The sequence below is a fragment of the Rattus norvegicus genome, chromosome 2, assembly GCF_036323735.1.
Source record: "Rattus norvegicus strain BN/NHsdMcwi chromosome 2, GRCr8, whole genome shotgun sequence".
Taxonomy (NCBI): domain Eukaryota; kingdom Metazoa; phylum Chordata; class Mammalia; order Rodentia; family Muridae; genus Rattus; species Rattus norvegicus.
In genome coordinates this window covers 241,046,999-241,073,699 of record NC_086020.1, presented here as the reverse complement: position 1 = coordinate 241,073,699, position 26,701 = coordinate 241,046,999, and the positions used below count along the sequence as shown (strand labels likewise).

The 26,701-nt window shown below is 40.8% G+C and overlaps 1 long non-coding RNA gene across 1 annotated transcript; it reads right to left on the bottom strand.

The window, feature by feature from the left end:
- Window positions 1-20,253: 20,253 nt before the first annotated feature.
- Window positions 20,254-25,879, bottom strand: LOC102547779 (uncharacterized). Its single transcript, XR_352126.5, has 2 exons — window positions 20,704-25,879; window positions 20,254-20,562 (listed from the first exon to the last, which is right to left on the bottom strand). It is a non-coding gene; the product is annotated as an uncharacterized LOC102547779 (long non-coding RNA).
- Window positions 25,880-26,701: the final 822 nt, after the last annotated feature.

The following is a 26,701-nucleotide window of genomic DNA, read 5'->3' as shown; positions in this document are numbered from 1 at the left end:
TGTGTGTGTAGTGTGTGTGTAGTATGTGTGTGTAGTGTGTGTGTATGTGTGTGTGTAGTGTGTGTGTAGTATGTGTGTGTAGTGTGTGTGTAGTATGTGTGTGTAGTGTGTGTGTATGTGTGTGTAGTATGTGTGTAGTATGTGTGTGTGTGTAGTATGTGTGTGTGTAGTATGTGTGTGTGTAGTATGTGTGTGTGTAGTGTGTGTGTGTAGTGTGTGTGTAGTATGTGTGTGTAGTGTGTGTGTAGTATGTGTGTGTGTGTAGTGTGTGTGTGTGTGTGTGTGTGTGCGTGCGCGCACACGCATGCACTCACACAATCCTGTTGATCCTGTTCTGGGTCAGGAGAGCTGGAGACTGGAGGAAGAACCTTGCAAAAAGCTTTAACCTAGGTCAAAGAAGCCTGGTAAACTCTTGAACCCTGAGGGTACACACAGCTCACAGTGATACCCAGCAAATGGCAAGCAATAGGATCAGCTCTCAGAACAAATAATGTTTAATCCACAAGTTTGTACTTCAAATAAGAACTTTGTTTTACTGGTTTTAGGTCTGTATTTTCTCAGTTGTTTCTAAGTTGCTTAAATATATTGTCCGCATCGGTATTGGTCTGGCTTCTAGGCTTTTGAAGTTACAGGACCAGTTGTTTAATTTTGCAATGAGAAACACCTACTAATATACTCGGAGTATAGAGTTACCTAATATATGTTTTTTAATTATAACGGTATTTCTGCCTCTCTTTTCTAAATGTAAATAAATGTTTAATCATTTAATTTAATGTTAATTGGGTAATTTTTTTGCATTGCATAAAAATTAAATAAAATAAGTCTCTTCTGAGAGATAAAAATTACTTTTTATATCCATGCCTTTATTGAACACACAAAGAAGAAAAGAAAGGCAAGTTCATGACCTTGTTCTTCTAACAGGTTTTTTTTTTTTTTGAAAATCATGTGTTTGAAATAATTTTTCATTTTGTCCATTTCTAGCAGCACTCAAATGGCCACCTTGTCCTGAAAAGTGAACTAACTAAATTAACAAAACAAAACAAAACAATGGGAAAAAGAATATCTATTTTTCTTGATCTAAAATATAACTAAGACAGAAACTTCTGGATAATGAGTTTTGCGCTATTAAAACAAGGAAGCAGCAGGCACACTGGAAACATGAACTCACAGACCAGTTCCCCATTGTTTTCTACTAACAATCATTGGGGATTATTTGATTTTTTTTTTGTTCCCTGTCATTTCCCATTTTACAAATGAGGGGAAATAAGGCAAAGAGAGGTCATTTGTCTAAGGTGACACAGCCACTGATCGCCAGCGAGGAAGAAGCCCTCTCTGTATCCACAGGACTTCACAACACCTTCTGCTCCTGCACGCAGTCCTCCTGCATTTACAGATGAGAAAACTGTGTTTCCAGCCTACCGTTCTCTGGCATCTGTTTAAATTACTTAAAAATCAAATGTAATAATTAAGGGAGCTTAAACCATGATCGAGGGAAGCATCTCCCTACAATGCAGGGCATGTGCTTGGCTACAGAGTGCCAGATTTTAATATATTTACAGAATTTAATTGCAGTGTGCCACCTGACAGTGGGAAAAATAGTTATTTAGAGGTGAAGCAAGCATGAGTTATTGTATAAAATTATGCCATGTGGGAATTTGTGGATCAGAAACATTAAATTCTAATGCAGAAGTATTCAGTGTGGGGACACTGAATCAATTTTGTATAATATTTAAAGATATTGAGAAATCACATTTAGAAGATCTTATAAAATGGATTCATACTTTCGTATGTGATTTCCAAAAGGAGGAACTTTGGAGGGCATTTAAATTATTTGTCTCCAAATAGGTAACTGCACACACACACACACACACACACACACACACACACACACACATACAAACACACACACAAACATACACACACATACAAGCATACACATACACAAACACACACATACATAAACACACATACACAAACACACACACACACACACACACTATTTCAAACCTTAAAACGCATATCAGTTTTTATAATCAAAATAAATTTAGAGACATTTCATGGGAACACTTTAAACAGCGTGTTTTAAAATTTGTAATAGGTGCACTACAATAAAAAGAAGCCACTGTGTGCCTTTAACTAGGTTTTTTGTTGTTGTTGTTTTGTTTGTTGGGATTTTGGGGTAGTTCTTTTGTTTATTTTTATGTATTTGGGACATGCATGAATTCGTGTCACAGTTTCAACAAAGTAGTCATTATAACAAAACTAATGTTCTAGCGTGTAATTTGCTTACTTGTGTTAAATAATGGCTTGGTTAGACATCTCTCTTAGCAGCCTTTCTTACCTCCAATATCTGAAGATTTAAAAGTATTTTAAACACCAGTGAAGGGACTACAGAGCTACACAGATAAAGAGTTCGGTGGGAAATGAGCTTTCTGTCAGTGACACTGCAAGTTCAACATTGGTGAGATTACTACTCAGAACTCTTTTGTCACTGCGAGGTTGAAGAATTAACTTGAGTTTACTCAACAATGCCTTGCCAGAATAAGAGGTTATAGCTCCTTTTGACTTCCTCTTTAATTTAATGACCTTTACTGGTAAGTTCCAGGGATTACATCACATTGCGAGCCAACCTTTTCATTTGGAATTTTACTAAGCACAGCCATTTTTGCCAGATCAAGGAAATGAAGTCAACTGAAAAAAGTGGAAGTGAAATGTTGCAAATTGGAAGTTGTCCTAATGATATAAATAGTGTCCTCAAGTCAACCTTCATCTTCACACCCCACTAACACAATGCCTTCCTTATAACAAATACATGTTAAGTATGGTTAAGTCCTTATAACAAATACATGCATAAATGGTTCAAAACACACACAGGAAGCATGCAGATAGGATAGCACTCTGCACGTGAAGCCACCCCAATATACCTTGAAAAAAACAAAACACAAGATTTTATAAATGAGCCAAATTAAAAAGTGTGCTAATACAGCTTGCCATATTTTTTCTAAAATAATTAAAGAGGTAATTACAAAGAATGTTAGGTATTTTTAAGAAGTTCACCCTTTGCTAAGCTTAATCCAAATTACTTCCTGTGAGAGACATTAAAGCTAATCAACTCTCTAGGAAAAGTAAAACTCAGACCCGTCTTGCATTTTGTGAATGCATGCCCACTTTCTCTTGAAGGCAGTAACACATTACTCTCAATCACTTTGCTACTTAAAGTATTTGCTACAAAGTGTCAAAGGTCAACTGTGCATCTCCCCAACACCTTCTGTCAGGCCATAATACAAATCGATATAATCAATATAATCCTTAGGTCAAATTTCCATGACTCAGTCTTAACCTTCATGTCTACTCAGTCGTGTCCTCTTGCCAAGTAAGACAGGACAGACAGGAGTAATTATCTAGGTTTCATGTTAAGCCTTTGACTTAATGCAGACATTATGTACTGCTGCTAAAGAAAAATCAAGAGAGCTGTTGTTTTGACAAGGGAAATTTAATGTCACTAAATTTTAATGTCACTAAATAGAACTATGTTTGCCCAATATTACAGGTCTTTTATCTTCCTTTTTATTTTCATCATTCTTTGCAAGATTTGCAAGATTATTTTCCCCAAATATGTTAGAATAAGTCACACTATTTTCAGTATAACAAAAATCTATATTTAACTTTCTCCCATCCCATATTTTCAAGGGAAGGCGCAGATTCCATCTATAAATTTTGAGTTACAAACCCACAAATTACCTTCAGAAAAACGAGGTGCTAATTAGTAAGTGACTTAAATGTTCTTCCCCTTTAAAAGACAGCCTTGAGTTTCACATCCTAACTGTCTTTAGAAATATTACCTGTATCCAAGCAATATTTTATACTGCAGTTAAAATTGTAGTATTTATCACCTTGAGAGCTTTGAAAGTTTGATAAAATACCTCTTACTTAGCACTTTTCATGTGCCCACGCACTACATTTTGAGAGAAAATGTAGGAATAATTTGTTTATAATGAGTATTAAACTGTAGACTAGTTCTTTCAAAAGAAGTTAAATGAGAGAAATATTCTACCAAATTCTTTAAAACCCTGGCCATACTGCAGGGATGACACGTTATCCTTCAAGATTGATGGAGGTATATTGCCAAATGAATTAGCTATCTAATCAGAATAAAGAACATGTCTTCTCTGGGCGGGGAGGAGCAAATTAAATAGCTGATACCTTCAGAGTCACAGTTACAGAGCCACCAGGTAGTTAATACTCTAAATGTCTCTGAGTGTGTTTCTGTCAGAGTTCCAAAAAGATGTCATCCAGACCTGGTCGATGAATAGAAAAGCTTACTTCAAGAGACACAAGCCAGGAAAGACCACTAGTCTTTCATGTCAAGTCTTTGATTTAATAGACACATTAAATCTATGAATGTTTTCCCTTTTTAATAATTCTTTAAAATTAGTACTTCCCCAAATATATCGTTATCCCTCTGTAATGGTTCAAGTCATTTTCTGCTGCTGATGAAAAGCTAGTGTTAGAGAAAAATTCAGGTTTACATCTGTGAGTGTGAATGCTCTTTCCTAACTCCCGGGAGCGAGGCCCTAAGGCTCTAATCAGAAAGATAGGCTTTATCGTCAAGGTGAGTCAGGCAACTTTAACTAACATCAATTGTATTACGTTTGTTTGTAGATTTTTGGCTTGTGGACTGTTAATGCAAATCAAAGGGAATAGAAGAAATGATTACAGCACAGTGGCAGACAGGCAGAACAAAACTGAAAAGTAGAGGGGGGTGGGGAGTGCTGCAAACTGTTGGTTGTCTTAATGGCTGCCATTGCTCAGATGTTAATCCTTCAGAGGTATTTTGGTTTGTGTCTAGTTTAAACTCCAGCTGTTGAAACCTGGTGAATAGTGGGCCATGTCTGGATGGTGCTATCTCTTCGGAAGGCTGTTTCTGAACAGCGCTCTCCTGCGGTCCACCCAGCCTTCCCAGTTATCATCTGTGCTACCTCCGTACTTCAGTAACCCTCCCCAAAATGCACCTTTAGTCTGAACTATGACATCCTCTACTGCATTAAGAGCTAAGCACGGTCTTGAAAATTATTCTTTGGGAGAAAATCAGCTTAATTTCTCCATAGTTTGTCTAAGGTGTTCTTGGCATCTTACAGCATGTTTCCAAAATTTCCCAGGGCTTCCTCTCAATGTATTTTTGTGTGACATCAAATGTACAAACTAAAGGCTTTCATGTGCACTTTTCATGTGTGCATATAGTGCACTTTGACGATATTTGCCTCGTTATCCTCTCATGCTCCCCCTCCCCCCATGATGAATTTTCTCTTCTAGCATCCCCTCAGTTTCTGAGACTTGGTCTCAGAAAGCCTTGACTGAACCTCTTGACGATCATAGTTATTCCATAGTGACTCTGATACCTTATACTCTTTCATTAAATTGGCCTTAAGTAATAAAGAATGTTTTAAGAATAAGGTCAAGGCTTAAAATAGTTTTGAAATGTTTAGTCCTCATCGTTTTGCTTTAGACTTACTCTGATGATGTCATCTGGAGTTGTAAGAGTCCCATGGCTTCTCATGCCTCCTGCTAGTGAGTGACTCTTCTCTGCCTGGGAACCTGTCTTAACACAGTCAGGTATCCTTACCCCATCTCTCTTGCTAGCAGCAGCATGCTGTGAAACTGATTATAAATTTTTCCACAAATAGGTGACAAACCATTTACAAAAAAAGGGGTTTCCTTCCCTCCAGAGGCATCAGGATTGGCATAATGGTATAGTGACCATCCAGGGACCAGCAGCTAGAGACAGGGGTGTCATCCTGCCATTCTCAAGGCCGTGGCTTTTGCTATACTGTACTGAGATGACTGTAACCCAACCCCTGGTCTCTGTAGGGAAAATCATTTTACTCAACCCTTAACGTCCAGCTATTGTCCAACCAAGAAAACCAGTTACAGCTTTTAAACACTTCATGAATTCATCACTTTACATCCTCAGTCAAAGAACCTAAAAAGAAACACTCAGATGATGGACAATGTGGCAATCGTATCCTCTGTTGTAATTGTGTGGGATTGCTTGCCTAGCACATACCTGCAGGAAAGGAAGTCTATGACAGGGAAGAAAGTAGTCGGCCAAGGCCAGAGCTAAGACAGGTGCTGTGAGCCAACACCGAAATTACCTCTAAGCTTGATAACCACAGACCCACGTCTTTCTGTTGATATATAATTCTAATCGTTACAAAAAAAATAGTCTAGATTTTCAAGACAGAAAGCTTGTGAGGAAAGGGCCCTGTAGGGTAAATGCAATTCAGCTCACAAATTCCATGCAAGAGACGTTTAAAGTTATTATTAACAATGTTTTCCAAAATATACATAGCAATTATTGTAGGGAAATCAAATTATAGACTTGAAGTATATTAAATATACCTGTATATCCATGAAGAAATAACTCCATGGGAACTAGAGAGATAGCTCAGTCAGTTAAGTACTTTCTCTACAAACACAATGACGTGAGTTTCATCCCAGGACACACGTGAAAAAAAAAAATCCCAGAGTAATGCTGACATCTGCCCTCCACGCATGAGCACACACAGGCACACACATCTACACACCCACTCCCACATCAGCACAAACATGCGTGCACACAGTAAAACTGCAAAGAAACATAAAATTATTTTTTTGTTCATTTTCAGTAAAATTAAGAGTTATATTTGCTTCAGACGTTGACTGTCCCCATTTTCTTGAACACGGTTGGACAGTTCCACGAACTCTATAGCATAGCTCGTGAACGCTCTGGTTAAGTTATCTGTAAGAATCATTCTAATTCCCTGAGACTGATAATCGCCATTTTAAAAGTCAGCAGAATTCACCTGCTACTCCGACCATTGCCAACCTTCACCATGAACCAAAACAACAACCAAAAAACTCACATCAGACTGCTAAACGACTGAAGCCCTGGCTTGTGAGTGGTAATAGTTATGATTAGCTTGTAGCATGGTCTATAGTGGCACTGGGGTCTCTGTAGACTTGCTTGAAGTCTGAGAAGCCATATTGCAGGGTGATTACAAAAGCTTGTAATGGACAGACAGAGCTCCTTCTCTCCCATATCAAAGAAGAAAGATGCTCTACTGGATTTGAAAGGCACAGGTGAGATGCGTGTCACCTCGCACTCCTGGCTCACGCTCCTCAGGGTAGCAGGACCTGTCCGTCCTCCCTCCGTATGCAGCAGGAGTGCCGAGTCGGATTGGAGCGGCTGCCTGATGCCTTTCCCAGCCTCCGGTGGAGTGCGTGTTTCAATGAGGGACCTGCTGAGCGCCGTGTGCCTACGCCAGGGGCTTACCAGCCACTTTCTGTTGTCATTGTGTGTTCGTAGAGTCACGACACTAATGAGATTAGTGATGCCCACGCTGACCCAGCTTTCGTCCCGTGGGACACTTTGCATACACGTGACAGATATAAAGTGAACAGCTAGAAAAATGTCACTTGGTGAGAGAACACAACTTGTGGGGTGTTCCTGCTAGGCACGCACTGTGGGCAGCGTGGAGGGGCTTTTGTGGAGTAGATGAATCCTGCTGGGTTCTCAACCCTAATACTCTGGGATAAAAAGGCAAGCCTGTTCTCTGTGAAATGTGCTTCTGGCTTCAGAGCTTATCCCACGCTTGTTAGACCCGGACACCATGTAAACACTCTCACCCAGGCATGTGTCCGGACTTCTAAATGAACGAAGTGAAGGCTTTCGCAGCCGATACATAGCCTGGTGTCAGGATCCTCATAAACAGTGACCCAACAGGCATCCAGAAGGGCAAAATGAACTTTCAGAACACCCCGTCTCCCTGGGATATTCTGACAAGACCAGTTCCCTTTTGATTCAGCAGTATCCTGTGGTATGTAAACGGCCACACAGCTGGTAATCCTTTCCATGCCTTCACCTACGTACTGTGTCAATGACGCTTGAAGTTAATGGTGACTAGGAAAGTACGCAGTGGGACTCAAGAGCAGATCTGAGCAATGGCACAGGTCTACTGGCAGAGCTCTTAGGATGGTCACAGATTTGCCTCGCAGATGCTCCATTAACCTTACAAGCGAATCATCTCATTCCATAAAGCAAAGTATGTTCATCCTGTATCCTGTCAGTAGGTTTGCAAGCTGTCTGCAATAAAACCAAAGTCAGGGTATAGGACCATGAGGGAAACAGCATATGTCTATGATGTGTAACCAGCATGAGAGACAGAGATGCAATGGTTTTACTGTGGGTCAGAAGTATCTTTTCAAGTTGATGAACAAGGACATCTAACATCTTGAATTGCATGTTTAAGACTGAGTCATGGGAAAATCTGTCCAAGGATATTATGAGGGACCGGTACAGCATCTCGATGGTCAGTGGTGCATCCTGCTCTTGCAGTCGATCCAGACTCATGGTCCAGCATCTGCATTGTACATCACAACTACCTGCAACATCTGCTCAAGGGGGTTCCACACCCTCTCCTGGCCTCCACGGATACAGCACGCACATGGTATCTATAACATCCACCCCAGACACACATATATAAACATAAAATAACAAGCAAACAGATTTTTTTCAAACAACATTATGGAAAAGCAGATCTTGTTAAGGTCTGTCATAATCGTGTTAACGCTTAATCTTAAACTCATTTTTTATATATATATATGAGTTTGGATTTATATTAAATGTTGAATTTGAAAGCCAGCAACCAATTCAGTCCTGTAGGCTTGTTTGGTTTCTGGAATATTTTAAAAAAACAAGGCTAAGAGGAAGACAGAAAAGCCATACTCTAAATCGTTTTTATGTACAGCTCAAAATTAATCTTGTGGAAAATGTACTTGGAATTGTAAATACTGCTTCCAGCCCAATGGACTGAGCAGATTTTAGAAATAAGAACTTTATCTACTTCTTTATTTGAAGTATCAAGGTGAAGTTTACTTAGAAATCTGCAGATGCACAAAGGTTCTCTTCCAAACAGATGTTGTCTGTTTATTTTATGGTCCTATATTAGCTATTGGAACCAAATTTGTAAGAAAATAAATGTTTCAAAACAATATTTTACTTTCTAAAGTGTTGATAATCATGATTTATATCTAGACGTAGTCTCTAATATTATTTATACTGATTTCACTGGGTGCCGGTGGTCTGTGAGATAAAGTTGAAGAGAGTCAGTAAAGCCACATTTGAATGACACTGCCTGAAACTTCCCTGAAAACGTAGGCTTCAGTAGAACACGTATTTGTCAATATTAAAAAAAAATCACAATCAATATAGTCATCTTTACTCATTAAGAGATGGTCAAAGCTTAAAAGACTTCGCAATATTGCTGATCTATATTAACTAGAATGGCCCAGACATTTCACCAGAAAAATCCATTATCAATAATCTGTGAGTTCAGCTCTTTCCCAGAATCTTCCAAATCATAGGTTCCAAATGCAGCGTAAACTACCAGAATATGTTTGCTATTGCGCTTGATACATGGAACCTTACCTCCTGTTAAGGTCTAGCTACTACTAATTACCTGCGGAAAACAAATATGTTTGCTTTCCAGCCTGAAAGCTAACTCAGTTTATTATCTCTACCTCAGAGTCTCCGTAACCCACACAACATCCTTAGGCAATGCTCACATCCGTTGGCTTGTGATGGGTCTTGTTCAAAACAATGATTTAAAAATGAATTCTTAAATTCGGTAAGAGGCCTTGTGGGCAGGAATGTGTAAAGGGATCCAGTGGGACAGGTGTGGGGGTTGGGACCTGGTGGAGCAGGTTTGGCACTTTATTCCCAACAACTCAATGAGGCCAGTCAGCAAGTGCCCACACTAGGCCCCATTTCTCACAGCTGTCACTGTTTTTGTTGCAACCAACTTAAATGGAACTGCATGCAGAAATCAGACAATCTGAGGATGACTGGGACCTTACATCATTAGAGGCTAAAATCACAAGCAACCCATGTTTTCATACATGTGCATGTGTCATACATGTGCCTATGAGCTCTGAAGACACCACAGGAGTCAAATATCTCCACACTGAACTTTCAGTACAAGGAGCTAGAAGCATCATGGGAAATATTGACCTAGTGCGTTCTTAACTTATTAATAGTTCTAGCATTCAGTCTATTTGAAACCAAAGGAAAGGTGTTTACTTGATGAAGAAACCCTAATGATTCTCTCCTAAGTTTTTTTTTTCCTTTTTTAAATGTCACTCCTTGCACTGGAGAGATGGATCGGTGGTTAGGAGCACGTGTTGCTCTTGCAGAAGACCTGAGCTCAATTCCCAGCACCCACATGGTAGTTTTCAGCCATCGACATTTCTGGGGTTTTGACTTCTATGGACGCTACACATAAATGTGGTACACGGGGATATACACGCAGGCAAAGTACTCATGCATGTAAAGTAAAATAGATCTAAAATAGGAAATGTTTTTAAAACATTTCATTTCTTCATGTATACCTAGAAACCTGGCTATTCCTTCTTGATGCAGACCACAGATAAAAATGAATGTATTCAGTCAAGTACTTGCATTTTATATCAATGTAGGTTTTTGTAGAAAACATATTTCTAAACCTAAATTTAAATTTTTACTTCTAAATATAGTCATAAACCATATTATTTTATCCTAAATCTATTTTATATCTACACTTAACATTTTTATTAAAAAATACATTAGGAATTATATTTTCCATGTCTGGTTAACAGGTTTGAATTTTTTTTTTAATCAGGTTAGATGATTTGATGAAAAAATATTTCTAGTCTTTCAGTAACAGTTGTTTCAGAATTTTTCTTTATCGTTTCTCTTATTTTATAGTTTTATATGGAGTTTCAGGTCCCTTAATTAAGACGTCTCCTTTATTAAGGAGATTTTAAGCTGTCTTGAACTGAAGCTTATATTTTGCCTCAATATCATCCGTGTTTTTAAACTTTTCTCTTTGTTTTCTGAGAGTATGCAGCTGTGCTATCGATAATCTCCAGAGAAAAATGTCAGCTAAGCTAAGTACAATTAGTATATGCATAAAGCGTATGCATTATAATGTGTAATTATGACAAGAGAATCATTTCTATTTTCCTTCTACCATAATGTAGAATTGCCACCTACGGTTAATCTAAATTGCTAGCATAAATACACTCACTGAATTTCCCATGCTATTTGGGGTTTGGTTTGGATCGCGGTTGTTAGGAGTATGAGTCTTCATTTTTGTCTTTTCTTGCACATTTTAGGTGTTCCCTGTCTGTCTCAACAAGTTTACTAAGGATGGCAAAGGTCTACTTTGTTCTGGATTCTAGCCCGTATGACAGCAACATTTCCTTCACAGATTCAGAAAAAAAAAATCATCTCTTATACGTAATCAAAGCACCTAGACCTGAAGTGGTGCAGGGCACCCATATCACTCGAGGTTCCTCGTGGGCTCGGGCCGCGGACTGCAAAGGCTTGTTTGCAACAGCACAATTTTACAGTGCCTCCTCCTGCTCTGCTCACCTTTTACCTAATTCCCCAAGCTACATCTTCATCGTGCCACTGAAACCAGCTCTCGATGGTGTTATTCTTCACTACAAAAATGAAGTAGGGCATTGCTCCAAAAAAGAGGGGAGGGGAAGAGGGAGAAAAGCGATGCTTCTCTCCAAGGCTGCTAGGTTTTATCTTTATGACACTAACGATAATCCCCTGTGTAATTAACTGTGGAGTGGTTATGCGAGCGGCAACCCATGACAAGCCTCATAGAAAATACATCAGTATTAGCCACAGGTGAATTCGTTTAGAAAGATTAATGACTGCACCTGAATTTTAATGTCTGAAAAGGGATGGAACACTGCATCCTTAATTAAAAAGTTGAATGACTGGCATGGTTTGTTTAACATCACAAATTTCAACGTGAAGGTTTGGTATTCAACCGCAGTGCGCGGAGAGAACTTGCCTCGGAAAGTGGAGAGGTAGGGCGAAGGCAACGCTGCCTTGTATGCTTTGCCGTATGTAAATCGATACGTGCTTTGATATGGATCAAATGCGGCATAATTATTGCCCTTTTCTGCTCACAGGGACTGGGAAGCTAAGGACTCTTACAGAATCTGAGCGGGTACTGCCCCTGAACCCAGACAAAGTCAGGCTGGGGGAGGCGGGAACACGATTAGCGAGCTATGCATTGCCTGAAGGGAAGCCGTTTGGTTTTGGTCGTTGTGCTACAAAGTTTTTAATGAACAGAACGGAACCTCGGAAAACAATGGCCGCACCCTTTCCAGAAGAGCCTTAGTTCTACTCAGGGAACTCTTCCAGCCACCGCAAGCTGGCTTGTCACAGACAGGATGTTCAAGGGCAATTTTAATCTCCTTCCTTAGAACTTTGATGGGGGAGATGACGGAAGGTGGCTGGACAGATTTCCATCTAGGAGAGGAAACATTTGTCTTTGGGGTAAGAATACTTAAAGGCAGGTGCCTTAAGCAAGAATATTACTTTGGTCAGTGTGTTTGCTGCATTGAAAATACTTTTATTTATTTATTTATTTATTTATTTATTTATTTATTCATTCATTTTTCTCATTAATCACAGAAACAATGAATGCGATCTGGGGCTTTAGCAAACTCTATTAAGACAAAGAAACGAAGGAAGGGTGGGAGGATAAAGGGAAACAGAACACACACACACAGAGAGAGAGAGAGAGAGAGAGAGAGAGAGAGAGAGAGAGAGAGAGAGAGAGAGTTTATAAGCAGACTGAGGTAATATTGATCTCTCAGAGGTCCAGTTAAGTATATCTTCATGTTACTTTTCTTCTTTGAAAAGAACATCTTTGTTTTTAGACTGAAAAGGAAACCCACAGCTTGCTAGAAATTTTGTACTAACCTCAACTTCTACAACTCTCAGCCTCTAGTGTTTGTTCTTTTCTTTGACAATGGAATTCCACAGAAATTCTTGTTTGGAAAAATCAAAACCTACATTAAAATTCCTCCTTTTCGTTTCCCAGGTCTGAAGGCAATGAAGATCCTTGGCCAAGGGTTGTCTATGTCCCTTAACTTCACGCACAGCCTGCTTGGCCACTTTTTCTGTGGCTCTGGTTCTGTCAGATTTCCAAGAGAATACATCTTAATGACATGTCATTTAGGAATACTGCTTCCTCTGAAGGTCTCTTTTACTGGTTTGGGTTTTTGTTTGTTTGGTTATTTTTTTTTCGTTTTTTGTTTGTTTGTTTGTTTTGTTTTGTTTTTGTTTTTTCTTCTCTCTCTGTCTTTCAGGAAAACAAAAACAAAAACAAAAACTCAACCCCTTAAAATGCTGTAGCTGTAACTGTTCCCAATGTTCAGCGCACTAACAAATGGGGTAACCTCTCTACATGCTGCCCAGATGTGTCAGATGTTTTTAATCATGGATGGGCAACTATGGTGCCTGGATCCTGCTAGCATCTCTGACATACATTATCCAGCAGCTTTATAACAACTTTTCATCGTGGCTCAAAATTACCTGCATCGCATCGTGTACTGATACACAGTTAGTGGCCCCAAAACAGTAAATATTTTCCTTCTGAGACGAGATTCGGTTTTAAATTACACGCTTTCAACTTAGCCTTAAGGCAAAACTGAAATGTAAGAGAAGGCCAAAGGTATCACAGCTCCAGGCTTCTGAGTTCAGTTAATCCATAAGAAAATAAACCTGCAGAATCAGGTCTGGTGGGCTTAAGGATCCACGTGGTTAATATTATTCAAAACAGTTTACACGGGTGCCCACTCGACCTGTCAGCAAAGCCTTGGCAGGCAGTGGTAGGTTGAGTTTAGATTCCGCTGGAATTATTTGTAGTAAATGTCACTTAATGATATTTGTTATAACTCCAGTAGGCAAGGCATGGAAGTTCAATACTGAATGTGTCTCCCATATGTCAGCCCTTGACACAAAAAGTTAGGCTTCTAGACGAATGTGTGCACATCACTAGGCTAGCCCTTGGAATTGTCTGTTTTTTTCAGAAAGACAATAGAAATACAACAGGCTGTCAAGTTTGGAAAGAATGAGAAGGGTGAGCCCGGGGCACCTGCTAGTGACTGATTGTTTCACAGATATCAGCCACTGCATTAGGAACTTAAGTCCGTGATCTTTACTGTGATCCAGACGGTAAAACCCCACAGTGATACATATGTGGGACTTAGTCATAGGTAAGAAAGTTCCAATCTGCTGGCCACTTACGTTTCTCCGAACTATGCGAAGGGCTAGGGTACATCAGAGGTGCCGTGTGTCATTAACATGCACACTCCCTGGGTCTGATTCCCAGGGCACACACATAAAAAAATGAATGGCTAAGGGTGAGGTCTAGGGAAATGGCTCAGGGGGTAAAGACCTTGTTGAGCAAGCCTGAAGACCTGAAGTAGAATGTCCAGAGGTCACTGAAGCTGGGCACTGACCTAGCATGGGTCTGTAATGCCAAAGCTCCTCAATGTGAAATCCGAGAGACAGGAGGTAAAGACAGGATAGTCCCCGGAAGTTCACTGACCAGGTCACATAGTATAGGTAGCAAGAGAACAACAGACGTTGTCTCAAGCAAGTAAAGGCAGGTATATCTAAGGTAGACCTATATATTTTTCTGCCTGGGATGGTGTTTGATGGTTCATTACACGAGCTTGATTCTGACCCTGGGCAACCAATACATAAATAACACAGCCCAGCCAGAGGGCACTGCCTACAGCTGAGAGAAACTCTGAAACTGGGCGTGGCCATGCATGCCTGTGGTCCTAGCCCTAGGGAGGTGGAGACAGGTGAGGAACAGAATCTCAGGGCAATCCTTGGGCTCGCCTAGGATGCAGGAGACCTTGGAGAGACAGAGGGAGAGGGAGGGGGGAGAGGGAGAAGGAGAGGGGGAGGGAGAGGGAGAGGGAGAGGGAGAGAGAGAGAGAGAGAGAGAGAGAGAGAGAAGAAACAGTAAATAAAAAGAAAAACTGGGGGTTGGGGATTTAGCTCAGTGGTAGAGCGCTTGCCTAGCAAGCACAAGGCCCTGGGTTCGGTCCCCAGCTCCGAAAAAAAGAAAAAAAAAAAAAAAGAAAAACTGGATTGGGGATTTAGCTCAGTGGTAGAGTGGTTGCCTAGCAAGCGCAAGGCCCTTGGTTCAGTCCTCAGCTCCAGGGGAAAAAAAAAGATAAACTGTAAATGTTTGGTTTATATGTTAATACTTATGAAAACCATAATTAAAGCAATAAGCACTTTTTTTATTTTTTAAGCACACGAACACTCTCTGTTCTGTTGGTTTGCTGGGAGCTGAATGAGTGTGCTTTCGTTCTGGTACACTCCAGGCCTACTCTTCCCAAACAACTAAGAAAAATTATGAACAGTCACAGCACTGTCCTTGTGGAAGTTTCCTCCTCAGCACGGAGTTCGCAGTTGTGTGTCTAATGTACAAGCTATGAAAAGATTCAAGAATAAGAAGGCTCCCTTGTAAACAGCCCAACCTAAGGCTGACCCAGCAGGTGTTCAAGTGACATCCGTGTCTCTGTACTATAGACACTCCAAAGTGTGAAGAGAAGAGTGAATGGTGGTCTATAAATTGCCAACCAAACTAATAATGGCACCGATTGCTCTGGGCGGTAAGGATTAGTGACAGACTCAGAAGACTTTTTTGGCATCCTCTGTGTCTTATGCTTGTGCTATGCATCTTTTTCATATGTGAAAGAAGATTCAGAAAAGCGGTAAAACAGGGAAAAAGAAATCATGGGCTGTTCTGAAATGAGGGACAGCGTTGAGTCAGAGTGAAAGGGGAATGTGTCGCTGCCGCAGAGGGGGCTCGCTCACCTGGCTTGTGCTTTGTAAATTGTGTTTTAAGTTTTACTAGAATCCAACTACCAGAAAATGAAAAAAAAATCACGGCTAGGTATGTGTGACTGTATTGTATGTAGCATGTTGTTGGAAATAGAAACCGTATATGCATATAACCTTAATATATATGTATATATATATAAAACTTTATATATATGTATATATATAAAACTATATTATGTGTGTGTGTATATATATATATATATGCCATTTTCAAATGACAGATGATCTCATGTGGGGACACAAAATTAGTGATTTTTTAAATGACAATTTAAAACCAAACTATTATTAAACAGAAACTCAAAAGGGATTTTCGTGAAGTGAACAGGCAAAACATTTAAGGAAGACTTCGTGGGAGAATTGGTGGACTAAAAAAATTATCATGAACATTTAAACATAGCTGAATTACAACTGATGCTTTCCAACTTCTTTTTTCCAGAGACAGAGAGAGCTGGGGGGAGGGGACACAGAGAGAAGACAGAGGGGAGAGAGACAGAGAGAGACTGAGAGAGAGAGAGAGAGAGAGAGAGAGAGAGAGAGAGAGAGAGATATGATATAAGTCAGTTTGCATTCATTTTATAAAAACGTTGTGATCATTAATTGATCTTCATGCTATGGGTTTTAATTGTCTAGATTTGCATCCTGTGGACATAGCTCATTTCCTCAGTGCTTATTCAGTGGACAATCAGGTCTGACCAGCACTTTGCTCTCCTAAACATTATTGAGTTTCTGTTTGTGTTTCTCCAGCCAGACCCATCCTTCCTCTCCCTCATCCTTGTTTCTTCCTTTGTTTTCATCTGAGAGCTCTTGAGAAGCAGGTGATTCCTCACTACCTCACTCGGCAGTCCTAGCAACAGGCGTTGGCATAGAAGGAAACTAGCAATCAATCAATCAATCAATCAATCAATCAATCAATCAAAATTTTCTATCCTGAGAAAACTGAAAAGTTTTCTTCATTCTCTGTGTCCACTTTTCCTCCAAGTCTCCAAACCCACATGTGCTTGGTGGGTTTTTGTGGTTTTACCAGTCTCACTTACATGCATGAAAAGTTGTTTTCGCATGTAACCTGAGTTAATGTCGCTGAATCCCACACATGTTCTGCAAGTTAAAAATGTACACATTTACACGAGTGTTGTAAACTTGGCCTTTTCACAATTTTATTTTATTTTTTTTTCTTTTTTTTCCGGAGCTGGGGACCGAACCCACTTTTCACAATTTTAAACTAATTTCACTACCGTGCCTCAGCTCCCTGCAGGCCAACTGGTTGCTGAAAACAATTTCAATAGGCCCCTCCAGCCGGCTGGCCAGGCTGCCTACTCGCTGCGGATGGATCAGCAGCTCAGTGGCTAACGTTCGCTTGGAAAATAAATTATCCTTATGAATGCGAAGTTGCAGTCAGTGTTTCCGATGCTGTATCCTGGCTTCATTTTCTCTAGTCGTGAGTGTACTCCGTTTCCTGAAAGGCTTAATATTTTTCCAAATGTGGCTTATGAAAAAAGCTGAAGTATGGTGCTTCTGCGGAGCCATTTGTCATTCGCCGGCATTTACGGAGCTGGCGGTCCTCTGTGTATCGCTAAACTTCACTTTTAATGGGAGAAAAAAAAAAAAGAGGTCTTAAAAGAGAAGCGGTATTTACTGCTGAGCAAGAAACGGCGATCCTCTTTCCGATCCTGCCCCGGGATCCCCTAGAATGCTTTCTGACCAAAGGAGGTGTCATGAATATTCATGACCTTTCTGTCTCCAAGCCCAGGCCCTATGGTGTTCCCATTTATCAATTACTGCCTGAGCCTTACCCAGCCACACTGCTGAGCTGATTAACATCGCTCTCTGTTTGTTCTGTGCGAAGGTGAAGCCCCGCACTGACAACTGTATTATTCCCTGCCTCTTCAGCTGTCCACACTGTGCAAAAAAAAAACCACCTTAATGTTCTGTCAGGCTTCACCAAGCATCCCTTTGATTACAGTGTTGCGAGAATCTGTGACGTTGCAAATCACACCGGACTTTTCAAAGTTTCTTCTTGCCCCGTGAAGACCGGATGTCCTCCCCGCCTCAGGTATGCTTGGTATCTGCCTGGATCACTGGAGTTTCTCAACTACGTGCCTTCAACCCTGCTTCAGGCAGCACTGGCACCAGCCCCTGCTCAACTTGCTGCTGGCTTCACTGTTACTTTGTTATTTTGTCTTGGGTTATATTGGTGTTGCCTTACTCCTACCCAGGCCGCCACAGTCATCTACCCGTCTCTGTTCCTGTTCATGCTGCTAGCAGGATTCTTCTGGAGTCCTGCAGTTGCTGGTTTCCCGCTCAAGAAACAAACAGGCTTTTAGTAGTTTGAAGCCTGTGCTTTGATGAGACCCTTAAACTCTCTTTGAAACTGTGGTTAGAAAAATAATCCCCCTCCCTCTCTGTAGTCTCTTTTCCTTCCCACTCCCCAAATCTCATCTTCAAGTTGATTTTCATAACTATGGGATATATTGTTTTTTTTTTTAACAGGATAGTGTGAAAATAGGCAGAGGGGGAAGTGTCTTTCTTAAGTGTGTTTTTCCCCTGAAAGGCTGAAGTAGCAATTTCACTTTCAAGAGAAGAATGAGAGGGCTCCTCTGTTGTTTAGAAGTTCAACTTCTCTTTCTTCTGCCAGGCTGTTACCTAGTGATTCCTACTCTACCACACTTACTGTTTCCTTATGGTTGCTCTCTTCAACTAGGGTCAACTAGTTGGGTTTGCATCCATTTAAACAGCCACAGGCCCTGCTCTTTGTTGGTGATGGGCAGCGCCTCTCAGATCCACAGAAGACTATATTTTGAAATATGGTAATTCTTATTTTTCTCTTCTTCTGGTGGGTATGCAAACATCAAACCACAACTTCAGCCTCAGAAAATACTCCTGCGTAGTCCCTAGCTGTGTACAAATTTCATTATTAAACTATTTAGATACCAGAGGAGAGAGACAAAGATGCCTCGTGCTGTCATCACCTGGGAGCTCCATTTTTACGGGGCGTGCTGGGGTTGGGGGGGGGGAGCGAATGCTTCCTGATACTGTGGCATGTCTCAGGGTGATGTTGCTGACGGTCTCTGAGTGGTTAAATCACTTGCTCCACAAAACAAACTTGACAAGGAAAAAAAAAAGACAGACAGACTCTAGGGATGCCGAGTCTCGCATTGAGAATTCTGTTTCCCTGGTTTCTAAGTCCTGAGTGGTAGCATACAATATACGTGACAGGTGGGGATGAGAAAAGGTCTGTCTGGATAAACTCATCTCTTCCTGAAGCTTCTACTTCTCCTTTTCTCCTTTTTCAGAAGGCTTCACTAAACCACATCCATGTACGCTTTCCCTCTTGAGCGTGTCCAGCACCTGGTTTATGTGCTATTAAATATATTCCACACGACACAGGCTCAGCCAACGCTCTGAACAATGCAGATGTGCACCTTAGTGTCTTACCTCTGACTTAGATAACGTCGCATTGAGAGCAAGACCAGCAGTGCCTGCCTATGAGTCCAACATCAAAGAGTACCATGATGGCCTGGGTTAAAAAAGACATGGTGCAGGGAGCTCTCTGTATTAGATAGCTATATTGATGAATTTAAAGATTATGGATTCATTATCAAAATGGAGCAGAAAAAGAGAAAGGGTATAGGTGAATGAGTCTATGTGGTATGAGAGACAGCTAAACGAGCCACAGTGTTGAAACTCTTGCTCAAAGAAGCACGGTCCTTTCTTCTGCTCTCCTCCCTGTGCACATTCCCAGTCATTGCCTTTATAGATACGCTCGATTGCTGTGAAGAGACCGTGACCAAGGCGGGTTATAGAAGACAGCACTTAACTGGGGGCTGGCGTACAGCTTACGAGGATGAGTTCTTTGCCATCATGGCGGCAGCCAGGCGAGCAGGAGGCTGGAACAGGAGCTGAGAGCAAGTCAGAAGCAGACAGAGTGTGTGCTAACTAGGAATGACATGGGCTTTTGAAACATCAAAGCCCACCCCTAGTGACACAACTTCTCCAACACTGCCGTGCCCTCTACCCCTTCCCAGAAGAGTTGCACTGACTCGGGACCAAGCATGCAAATATAGAATCCTATGGGCCTGTTCTCATCCAAGGACTGCAACACAAAAGAACACACACACACATATATATATATATATATATATATATATATATATATATGTATATACATATATACATATATACATATATACATATATATATTTGTTTGACTTGTAACATTTCTGCGTTTCTGTACTATTGTCTTTATAATTGAAAACTGCTACTTAGACTGAAAAAAAAATCACAATTAAAGTCCTGACAATTTCTACCTGGCTACTGCAACTTCAGAGGAAGCAGCATTCAGTGAACAGTAGTGGAGACAGTTGGGCTGAAGCTCACAGATAACCTTAAAGAGATAAAGAGGGACAGGCAAACCAGAGTCAACCTGAGGCTTGAAACAAAATATATTTAAAGTTGGGAAATTGTCCCTACTTATATAGCTAAGATATTTACTCTGTGTATATTTTAAATATTTTATTGTTAATACAGAAAACAGCAAAACTGAGCAGAAAGTCTAGAGAGGCCCTGTGAACCATCTACCTGTGCACACATCCAGCGTCACCTTCCCTGGATAAACTGGAAATGTGGTTACAAGTCCCTTTTTTGTTAATGAAAACAGGAAATATCGGGTGTTGAATTCTTCTATTTTTCAGGTGCCGGGAAAATGGTCCAGCTTTTAGCTCAGTTCCAAAGCTTATTCCAGTAGAGAAATCATTCCCTGGGATCAGCTGAAGGCAAGCTTCCAGAGGAGTAGCCGAGAACACAGTGAAGTCCTGCAGAAGACAGAAAGGCCAATAAAGGTCGGAGCTCACAAAGGAGTGAATGCAAGCACTAATTGGATTCTAGATGGTAATTAGCAAACGGTTGGTCAAACACTAAGGCTCAGACCGGGGGTCTTCCTCCTGTGCATTTACCTGTGAGTGGACAGAGTTCCTGGGATAATGTTACAGCACTTTCATCCTGCTGCCTCCGTGTGCCTGTCTGTGGGAAGATCAATACTGGACTCTACCAAGAAATTAAAATGGAATCTATCATCTCATCCTATAAAAGAATAAATAAATATTTAGGTCGAACAAGTCTTGACGTAACAGTACAATTAAATAAAGAGGAGAGGCTGGCAGTAGGCTGAGCCACCCCCCGGAGAAGCTGTAGATATGCTAATTAGCATGATTTGAACTTCACACAGCATGTACAGTACTGGAATATCATGGTATATACCTCATGAACACGTGAAGCTACTGTGTGGTCATGGGGATTTGAATGAGATTTGTCCCCACGGACTCATATGGTGGAGGGTTTAGTTACCAGGAAGTGGAACTGTTTGAAAAAATTATAAGGACTAGGAGGTGTGGCCTTCCTGAAGTGGGTGTGGCCTTGTTAAAGGAAGTGTGTCACTGGAGGTGGGCTTTGAGGTCTCAAAGGCCAAGGCCAAATCTGGTCTCTTGCTCTCTGCCTACAGCTCAGGATGTACCTGCCGGCCACTGCTCCAGTACCTGCCTGTCTGTGACCATGTTCCCTGCCATGATGATAATGGACTAAACCTCCAAACCTGAAGACAAACCTCCAATTAGAGTTGCCTTGGTCACGGCGTCTTTTCACAGCAGTAGAACAGTGACTAAGACTGATAATTCTAAGTAAGAAATGAAACGATTAGTTAAAAAAAAATAGTATGCATGTGGATAACTTGGGCTTTTGAGTCTACCACAAAGTGATATACACGTTTATTGTATGAAAACCAAATGACGGCTCTTTCCAATATGAGTTCCAGCATAAATGTGGACTGTAGGCACCCAACACAGGATGCTGTACATGCCAGCTCACCACGAGAATAGTAAGATATCGGTCCTGGTTTCCTCCCAGCTCCTGAGTATGAAATGGAAAGGCCTTTAAAACACAGGCTCCATACGCTTTCATTCTACCAGAGGTCATTGTCATTTTTAATGGCTCTTGACGATGTGTATTGATTCTATCAAAGAGTTCTGGGAACACAAACAGAGAGGAGACCCTCATGGCATCCTGCCCCTCAACATAATGTATGCATGTAAGCCATGAGAGTCGTGTATATTTTATAAAATTATTGACGAGAAAGGAGCCCCTCTAAGTCATGCTCTTTAAACAATGCCTTGTGCCCTCCTATCTGTTCCTCCGAAGCTTTCCTAAGTGGATGCTTTGTGTATACATCAGCACTTAGACACCTTCTTCTCTGCCTCCTGTGCTGTCCTAAAGATGGGCTGGCCCCAAGATCCTGCTACCCTAATCCTTTCCGTCTATTGCAATCCGAAAAGCCACTGACAAATGCTTGCTGTTTGAAAGCCAATTAATTGTTTGTGAGGTTCCCGCTGTATGGGAAAGCTGACAGAGAAATGAAAAATTAAATGCGTGTCATCGTCAAATAACAATAATTCTGAATGGAACTGTCTGCTTTGGAGACAGAGGTATATAATCTAGCACAAGCCATAGTTTTCCTACTTCCTGAAGCTTTTACCATTGCTCAGTGATGGCCAGTGGTCAGTTGTTGCTTCTTTGGATTTTCTTTTATACAGTTTTTATCTTAATTCCCTTATGTAATATTTGATAAATAAGGGCATCTACGATGAATGTTTGTGTGTGTGTGTGTGTGTGTGTGTGTGTGTGTGTGTGTGTTTTCCTCCCCACTTTTTACTAAAAAGTAACAGTTCTTTTATCTCGGCATAATGTTTTCCAAAAAGAAAACTGAAAGACAGCAGGTAAGAGAGAGGAAGCCTTTGTCCTTAGTCAGAATCCAGCAGGATATGTTGGGTTGCTTCAATTCAGTGCCTCCTCTCTACAAGCAGACGGCTACTCGGAGCTCATCACCTGGGGTTTGAACAGCTAAGAATAGACACATTCAAAGCATAGATAGACATCAGTGTCTTAAAAGCCACTGGCGGGATACACAACAGCTCTTTCTTTAATCCACTTAATTTTTTTGTCTGGAAATTAATAATTTACTATTGCTCAGAGCGCCTGACAAGGTCTTTATGGCTTAAGATGTACAGCAACCAACATGCAAACGAATATTAAACTCTATCTTTAAAGTCCGTGGAGAGCAGGTACTGGAACGAAATGCTCTGCCATGCAACCGAAGTAATTAACTGTGGTGGACAGATTTAGTGTACAGTGGTCTATTTTAACCAGTGACAAAGTTAGGGAAGGGCATTGCGAGAGGAGACGAGGATGTACAGAAAAGGAAAATGTTAAGTAAGTCGGTATCTGTGTTGCTACGACAGGAGCAGCAAAACTACTCCTTCTGAACAGTCATGATCAAAGGTATAGCTTCAGGTCTTTCCTGGTAAACTCTTGTTTTGTCTCTTCAACTCATCCAGATTTCACAGAGGAGGCTCATGACAGGGACAGATAGATAATTTTCTTGCCACTGAATTCAAGATTACCAATTATATCTTTATTGAAACTCTCAGCTCTCCTACCAGGCATCCGTGACCTGGTAGTAAGTAGACCTTTCTTGTTTTCTGGTCACTCCATTTAAATTTATGAAGCCTACAAGTGTTCTTCTTGAGCGTCGAACAATAGCATTCTGCTTCAAAAAATGCAAGGACTTTGCCTATGTAATTATGTCCAGGAACAAGCCAGAAGGTTTAGGATTTATTTACTTTAATAATTCTAGATTCTTGGATGGTGCCCTGATTTCCAATGAGTGGAAAATAAAGACTTCTGAATGACACAAAATATATGGGAATATTTAAAGCTCACTCTGCAAATTAATCGTGCATTCCTATTTGAAAATTAGCTGTTCTCTGTGTACGGTCCAAGACTTAAATCTTTCCAAAGGATACCAATGGCACAGTTTCAGAACACTGATTACGTTCACATACAGAGAAGTAGTAGAGAGTTTCAACCAGAATAGCATACTTGCAACCATCAAAATGAAGATAGGAAAACTTTAAGAAAAATGATCTTTGCCCAGAAAGGAGAGGAGGGGCAGTGATCTGAGGGGAAGGCACAGCTCAGTGTTTCCTGGTGTGGTGGACTCTATCTGCTGGATCTAGTTTAATACCTGGTATAAGTCTAAGGAAGTTAGATTCATGGCAGAAGGAAAATAAAAAGATACGACTGGGCAATTTCCTGTATAATATAGTTTGCTCCCTGGTCACAAAGACAGAGTGACGCTCTCGACCTTGGGTCTTGAAAAGTCAGCCATTTCCCTAAGAGCTAAGAATGAGATGGCTGGGAGACCCCAAACAAAGCGATAAAAAGTCATTCTGCTTGTGTCCAGGCACAGACTGAGCAAGGAAACTTCAAGTCACAGAACACCGCATCTCTTTGCTGGGATATAAGATCTAAACTCTTCCCATTCGTTACCCCATTCACCCAGAAACTTTTTATAGGACCTCAACTACGTGGGTCTATAGGGAACTATGCATAGTAAGGTATGTTATGCATCAAACGTTCATGGAGAAGCCATAAAGAGATTTCCATTAAGGCAATTTTTCATTTAAAAGTGATTTTATCATTTAAAAAGCATTTTATTCTGATGAGATGGGTGTGCTTAGTAGTTCTTATATAAAAATTAAACGTTGTCACCTGTGATGACGCAGGAGAAAGGATCTTTAGTGTTTTACAAAATTAATTTACATTTTGATTTCACAATTAATATTCAGAGTGTTGTTTTATAAGTGAGAGTATGTTTAAAGTCTTTGGAGAAGTTTCTAGATGTCCTGTCCTGATCCCAAGTCAAAATTCATTAATTTTTTTAAAAAAGATTTAAATTCTTTTAATTTGTGCGTGTGTGTGTGTATGTGTGTGTGTGTGTGTATGTGTGTGTGTGTTAAGCGTATGCACACATGTGTACAGTAATTTGTATGACATGAGTCAACTTTTGGAACCGAGCACTCCAGCATAATACATTTCAAAGTGGTAAAGATAGGTAGGGAAATATCAAAGTCTATATTTCATAATTAAACCGTATGTTTCCATATGGGCACAAGCGTGTTATGTAAAGTGCAAACCATTCACTCGCTGCGTGCGCAGTCTGAAGCTGCGCTGCGGAATCTCTGGCAGCAGTCGTTGCCACTGTGATGTGAAGGTAGTGCGGGTAGACAGAGAAGTCCCGACCGTGACTGCGCCACAGTCAGTGCCCTCCCAAAACCTCAGATTAGGTATGTCTCATGTTTGGTCCTGTACCTGCAGGAAACCTTTACCCTTGCCAGTTTTGTGACCACACCCACATTTGATGACGAGATTATAACCCGGATGAGAGACTGGGAAGCTGGGCTTCGGGGATGAGGAAGGCTACCTTCTATCACACCAGCCGGCACGTCTTTCTGGCTGGCATCCCGGCACACAACTTACGGCTGCTGACTGCATCCAAAAAACACAAGAGCAAAGCCAGATACACAAAACCATTTACAGAAAGAGGGACCCCAGACTTCAGCTGTTATCCCACACATACTCTGACCATCGCTCACAATAAGCTTTGCTCAACCCAAGGCTGCTGAATAAATAATGAAGATACATCAATCAAAGCTGAAGGGTCGTTCTCTGAGAATGAGTATTCGAGCCCAATATTGTGGATCTAACTAAAACCTGCTCCTCTAAATTACATTGATCATTTGCAGTTTATTGTTACAATGCAAACGTAAACACTGCTTTGCCGGAATGACATGCCAGGTTCATAGGCCATGTGACTTCTACTTTTAGAAACTCTATGCTGAGCTTCCTAACAGTGAGTGAGGCAAACAGGAGAGTTACCCAGACTCTGTCATGTAGGGATGGACAGACTGACTAGCGGTGATTTGTAGCCTGCCTAAAATCACACAGCTGCTTACATAATCAGCACCAGAAAAATCTCCCTTCAGGGAACAAAGAGTAATCAATAAATACCTTGGAGCTTCACACACGAGATATGAAATCATTTAGACTTCAAGAAGATGCTATGCTTTTTTAAAAAAAAGTTTGATTAATATCAGTGGATAGTAGAACCCATAAAAACATGAATGGTCTTCCACAGGTGTTAAAGCAGGACTTTTGTTTCTCTACTGGGAATTTCAGAATATAGAAAAAAGCATCACATTAATCTCAGTCTGCTTGTGACTGTGTGTACAAGTGGGTGGAGGTGCATGCATATTTTGATAAATTCTGCCAAAGAATCAGGAAAGGAAAAGAAACTGAATCCCACGGAAGGGGGTACAGCATAAAATATAATACAACAATAAATACTCCATACATAAAATACAAAAGCATAAAATCCTCCAACAGGCTGGAGATATAGGTCGGTCGTTAAGAGCACAATCCTGAGTGCTGGGATTAGGATCTGTTTGCCCAGAGAAGGCCGTCTGTGCAGGAAGAGAACTGGCATGGGCTGGTTTCCATATAGCGGGAACATAAACAATAAGCAATAGGTTCATAAAACATAAGCAATAGGTTCAGAGCAAGACCTAGCCTCAAAGAGATAGGCAGAAAGTAACAGGAGACCTGCATCCTCTACTGGCCTCCATGCAACCACCACACAAGCACACACACACACACACACACACACACACACACACACACAAAACACACAAACACATGCATGCACAGATAAACGGATAAATAGGTGAAAGATAAATCTTTAAGAAGAACATACGAGGGTGAAAGTTTCCAGTGAGTATGTCCAGGGCAAAACTACTTGCCCAGTGCAGAACTACTTATTGAGATTACCGTGGGAAAGTACAGAAGTAAGTTAGAAAGCAATTTCGAATCATTTGTATGAAGGCTGACGTTTATGGAGAGCAGGCGCTAAAGCCCAGGAGATGCCCAGAATGCAAATGTCTCCAGCCTAACTAGTTACTTCTCTTGTTCTTTGTCCAAAATTTGGAGGTGAAATCATATAAACACTGTCAGTAAGGCTAGGTAGCCATGAAGGCTACACTATTAGGACATGTGACGTCTAAGAGC